Consider the following 6442-nt stretch of genomic DNA (forward strand, 5'->3'; position numbering starts at 1 on the left):
GTTTGAAATGAGGCAGAGAGTTTACCCACCTGTTTGAAATGAGGCAGATAGTTTACTCACCTGTTTGAAATGAGGCAGAGAGTTTACCCACCTGTTTGAAATGAGGCAGAGAGTTTACTCACCTGTTTGAAATGAGACAGAGAGTTTACCCACCTGTTTGAAATGAGACAGAGAGTTTACTCACCTGTTTGAAATGAGGCAGAGAGTTTACTCACCTGTTTGAAATGAGGCAGATTTTACTGACCTGTTTGAAATGAGGCAGAGAGTTTACTCACCTGTTTGAAATGAGGCAGAGAGTTTACTCACCTGTTTGAAATGAGGCAGAGAGTTTACTCGCCTATTTTCACATCAACTGTATCAATCAATCAGGGTAAACAAGGTGGGTAAACTACTCACCTTGGATGGTTTACCCACCTATACGACACCCCTGCTTGGAAGCAGTCTTTGAACTGCTGCTGCCATCATTTTACTAAGCTGTGCTATAATGACAATGAGCCATGAAAGTGTGTTTGTGGTTTCAGGTGGCTGGAGGCTATGGAGAAAGCTATTCATCCTATTACACAGGTAGCATCATGTTTAGCACAAGTTATTCAGTAAAACAACCAAGTAGGCTATCAATAGTGGCCATATAGCACACTGGTGCATTTGCATGTGTCATGCTAGCTTACCACCTCTATATTTAGCACTCAGGCTAAAACACTAATCTCTTCAATGAACTGTTGTGTCTCAGAATCACGTGTGGGTGGATGTGACTAGACACAACTCCAGCCTGCCCCCGCTGGCTGTGAAGAGTCCTGAGTGTCTGGGATTGCTTCACCAGATTGACAGAAACAAGGACATGTGGGTGCAGCACTACTGCATTCTGAAAGATGGCTGTCTCTACTTCTACAGTGGCATCCGCTCAACTCATGCACTGGGTATGGCTTCATATGTTAGCCAATGATAGGCCAGAGCCGGTCCTGACCTTCCTGGGCCCCTCCCACCTGACCCGTGAGCCAATAAACCACTTTGTGACACAGTCACACCTGACAGCCCAGTGATCCTCCCACTACACCTGTCTGTCTAATAAGTCACCTATACAGAGCAGAATGAGCTATAAGCAGGCAATATTTATTGAATAGAATATTTTCTACATCTAACTTTACATAACATTAGCCACGAATTGCCTATCAATGTTGTAATAATGGCAGGCTTGCAGGTGACTTACAGTAAAACACCCCCTGCTGGCCATATTAGAGGTCCTCAGCTGATCACTGTTATTTATTGTTGTTTATTAAAAGGATCCCCATTAGCCGCCGCCTAGACGACCGCTAGTCCAACAACAATGACTGTATTTCTGCATTGATTTTGACTGGGAACTGATCATTTCACCACTGATAAATTGATTGATTTTGTATTTAAAATCATATTTGGAGCTTAAACTTGAAAAAAAATATAACCTATTTATTGTTTTATGGTCAGTGTAAAAACAATAACATATACACAACATTCAATCATACCGTAAACCATTATTAGTGATACTTTACTCGTAGTATAAACAGTGCCCAATCTTGTGCTGCTCCAAAGACCTCTGTTTAATACTAGATCAAGAGTTACTGATCAGTGCCCAATGGTGTCTGTGTACAGGTGGGATTTACCTTCATGGTTACACAGTGAGAGAGCAGCTCTTGGGATCCAAGAAATCCACTATTGAGTTGAAACCTCCATCCGATGAGTTCAAAGCGTTCTATCTCTGTGCTGAAAACCCCAATGAAAATCAACGGTAAGGAAACCACATTGTTGAGCTCACCCGACACTATTTGAATGGAGGCCAGAATAAAGCGATAGATTGAGAAATTCCAATTTTGTCATGTTACTGATTCTCCTCATGTTGTTTACAGATGGATCACAGCGATCAAAGCATCACTAAACAAGTGGTTGCCTTTGCATCAGGCCCTTCAGGACTACATGAATCGACCACCAGAAGAGACAAAAATGTGAGCCAAAATGCATGCTGCTCTTAACAGCATGTGCTCTTTGCTTGGAATTTGGTCCATGTTGACGTCTTTGTAAAAAGAAGTAGAATCGCATGTTGTTTGCATAGTTATCCAGTGGAGGCAGAGAACTCTTGCGAGTGTCAAGTTTCTGCTTGGGGCCTGATTTTTGTTCACACTTGCACCTCAAATGTTGTATGTTTGATGTCGTCATATATCTGGATGTAATAAGTTGTCTTTGTGTCAACTCTTAATGTTAAATGATGATCCACACCAGCCTGTTCATGTCCTATATCACCGCTCTGTCACGCACCTTGTGCGTCGGATGTTAATGAGCACGGTACCCTTGTGTGCAAATAAATGTACGCCCACGGGCGGACCATCAAAAAGCACTGTGCACCTGTTGGGGTCAGGCAAAGCAAGGCCAAGTTAGGTCGTGGGGCTGGAGCTAGAGCTGGTCTTCCAAGGAGAAAAGACCCTGGGCCCTATCTTCGTACAGGCGATATCCCCTATTAGCGCTTGCGCACCTGTTTGCGCGTGCCTTAAAGCAGGAAAGATTGCAGTCCGCTGTCCAGGTGTTATGCCGAGTTTTGCACCCCCAGCGCCGACAGCATCCCCACCTCACGGGAGCATTATTGTAATGATTTATACAGAAATGTAACTGTTTAAAAGTGATATAATTGTCTGGTAGATGTGACCTCCCTGATTTCTAAGTTAAAACAACCCCGAAATATGGTGGGGATGCAATTCTCGGCGGGGATGCGGAAACGTTCACGGCACGTGTCGCAGGCGCAAATTAGAGCCGTGCCAAAATCATCTGCGCCCCAAAATGCCTGTGCAAGCGGGATTTGGGCGGTCTTAACTACCAGAATTATTCACAGGCGTGGCCAGGCAATGCTGGGCATTACGTCAATCAAAACCAATCAGATTCCCGTCTTGCAATGGCTGTTTGCGCGAGGCATGCAATATGCTGTAATTCTCTCCATGCGTAATAGAGTGTACTCACTCATGCGAGGACAGAGAGAGCTTATTGACAGATCGTCTGTGGTGCCAACGACCCTCCGGCTTATGAAGGTAAATAGCCTATGTCCATTGTCCAACAAGTTTTCTCAATTAATTTCCCTCTTTGCAATGTGATAAAAGTTTCTCAGTGAGTTATAGTTGATTGCCTCACTGGATTATCTGCTAATACCCAATTTTAGCAGCATAATTTGATGTCCTGGCGTGGCAAGGCTGTGCTTAATGACATATCCAAAAGGAATTTTACTTTGCACTGCGCTGCGCTGCACGGAGATTATGGTGCGCTCCCAGCGCAGCGAGGTATTTGCGCGTAAGAGGTCCTTTTCAAAGCTCTTAGCGCAAAGTAATTGCACGCTGCTGACGATAGGATAATGCCATCTATCCCCACATTTTAGCGCTGAAACGCCTGGTTTGGCATGTGGCATGCCTATGCCCAGTACAATTATAACAGGCATGTGCATGTGCCCGCCCCCAATTTGCATTGCGCACAGCGTTAAACGAGCACAAACGCTAAATTAGCGCTTCTGGGAAGATAGGGCCCCCTCTCTCTTATGGGTTAGGGTCTTCAGGGTTTCCAGGGGAAGGGTAGTCTCGCTTGCCAGACTATCTCCACACTTCATTTCGGACTGTAGCAGCGCAGGAGAGAGTCTGTCTGCTCTTACTCTCACTCTGGTATAGCAGGGGAGCTGTAAATGTGTTACATACAAGGGGGTAGCTCTGTCAAAATTGAAACCAATGCGGAAGTGCACTTAAAACTGCATTCTTTCGAATGGCCTGCAAGGGGCGACCCATTGGTCTGTGGACTTCTGTTTTTTGACGCCTCATGTATGGCATTTTGGCCATTACCATCTTGGATCTCGACACAAGTCCAGGGGTTTCCCACAGAGCACGGCCTGCTATTGGTCCGTGATCGGCGAGCTGTGTGATCAATGGACAAGTGACCTGTCAATCATGCCCCAACACATAGTCTGAATATAGCGATTGAGACCATAAAGGCATTAGGAAAGTGTTTACTGAGGCCATACTTAAGGCTTCAAAACAGAAGTCCACAAACCAATGGGTCGCCCCCTGCAGGCAAAGAGGACACTTCTGCATTGGCTTCAATTTTGACAAATGTAACACATTTATGTGTCATGAATGGTTTACACTTTAGATTAGGGGATGCAGAAAGCCTTGTAAATGAATTGTAAATTATTTACAAATCATTTACAACAGGTGAGGAACACTTAATTTACTAAAGGTTTATAGATGACACATTTGTATATGTTAACATAATTAATCATCATTAATCATCTATAAATGTATATTCATGTTTTGTAAATGATTAGTTCATCATTAACTTAAGACTTATAAATGACTTATGACTGAACGTTATTATAAAGTGTTACCAATGTGTAGTGTGCGTGTGATGTGTAGTGTGTAAGAAATACAGTAATAGCAGTGATATAGGCTACATATCAAAGTACTGAGCTTGCCATGTGTATTTATTTATTTCATAATTTATTTATATTGGTCAAGTATCTGCAGAATCACTGCGGGTCGACTGGCTAACAAGCACAGATCCTGTACAGGTGCATGTTCAATATGCACTGAAGCACACAACACAATTCAATCACCTCATTCCACTAACAATCATTTATACCACAAGGTAATAATGTTACCATTACCGCTAAAAGTTTGGTTGTTCTGTGTCAACCAAGTTTTGGCTGAGATGCTTGATAACCTCAGGTCCAGACCTAAACACTCAAGATGTTGATATGTTTTTAGCATTGAATACACAAGTTTATCATAACTAATAATCAACACTGTCCTTCTTTCCTACCAATGCTCGTGTGTTTTATTTGAAGTGATGGTTTTTTAGAATGTTCAAAAGGGCCAGGTGTCGGATGGAAATTTGTGTTTGGAGAAATGTTCAGACTTTGACATGAAATACTGACATTTTATGCCTTTGTGCTACTTGTATTAGAGAATGATATTATTCTCTCTGTGTGATTTTCCTGCTATTCTTAGAATTAATTCAAATTCTTAGAATGTACAGAAAATGATTGCTCTCAATTTGTTTTATGCTTTTTGATGTACAATATATACAGTATGTACTCCTATTGGTACTGCTTTTACTTACTTTAAAGCAGAACATAGTGCCTGATTCTGTTGGCCAAATAATAAACTCTACTGTTTGAATGTATGAATCAAATGACCTCATTACTATTACTGTAACTGCTCACAACTGCTACACTGCCATGCATTGAATGAACATCTGAGTCAACTTAAATGGGAACGAATCGTATAGCTTCAGTACCTGTGATTATAATTCTGTTAGACAAGCCAAGAAAGGATAGACAAGTTTCAATACACTCCGGGTCAAGATGCCAGGAATTGTTTGACAGGAGCAGCCGCAGTGTGTTCTTTCAACCAATCACGTAGCTCAGGTCATGATACACGTATGGCCGGATCTGATTGATTATGATTGTTTTCAGACTAAAAGGGGGTGGAGCTCACAGGGTTACGCTGGTGCAGGAAGTCTTTAAAGGAGGACTTACCCCCTAGATATGTATTAGAACAGTGATTTGAAAATACCTATGGAAAAAACCAAGAAATGACATATGCTCTTGTCTATACTGGACTCTTTGGCTGTGTTCAAGTCAAGATTCTTTTTCGGAAATCGACGCCATTACAGTTTGCCTACTGCCTCAAAAATAATTTATTTGAGAGGGGCAATATCTTTATAAATATCAACAACTAGCCAACGCTGTTGGTCTGTATGGAAACAGAAAATCTGAAAATGGTTGAAAGTTATATCAATTTGGTAATTCAGTGGCGAACTAGAAATTTAATTATTTTTCTGCATGTATCTCTATGGCAGGTGTCAAAACTACGTTACGAGAGCAAAGTGACATGGGCTCGTTACAGCATCACCGCACAATAGGAGAAACCCCCCGCTCTGGGGTAACACAATGCGAGATTTCTCCACGTCATTCCCTCGTACAACTAGCGATAAACCGCGCAATGAAATCTGTTTTTAATGTGCGTTTTGGGGCTTTTCGTGATTCTTGTTAAAAGTTGTGCAAAAGTTTTCCTCTCAGCGCAGTTGCAGGCTGACAATCGCCTGCTCTATTTGGCATGCACAGTGCACACTTGCCCAACTTCACATCACTGATGACATCACTGTCACTGATGATGTCATAATGCCTATGACATCACTGATGATGTCACAATGCCTACAATGCCTAACATCATCAGTGATGTCATAAGAGGATTTTGGTCAATAATGATGTCACTGATGACATCACTGATGATGTCATAGGCATTGTGACATCATCAGTGGGACAAAAATGGAAACAAACCGATATTGCCCACTTGCTCCCTTTTACAGTATAATATATAAGGAGGATTTATGTCCATCTGACACTACAAAAATTAATTTCCAGTAATCAAAATGCTGTTATGTT

This window comes from Poromitra crassiceps, assembly GCF_964638095.1.
Source record: "Poromitra crassiceps genome assembly, chromosome: 8".
In the NCBI taxonomy this organism is placed as follows: Eukaryota; Metazoa; Chordata; class Actinopteri; order Beryciformes; family Melamphaidae; genus Poromitra; species Poromitra crassiceps.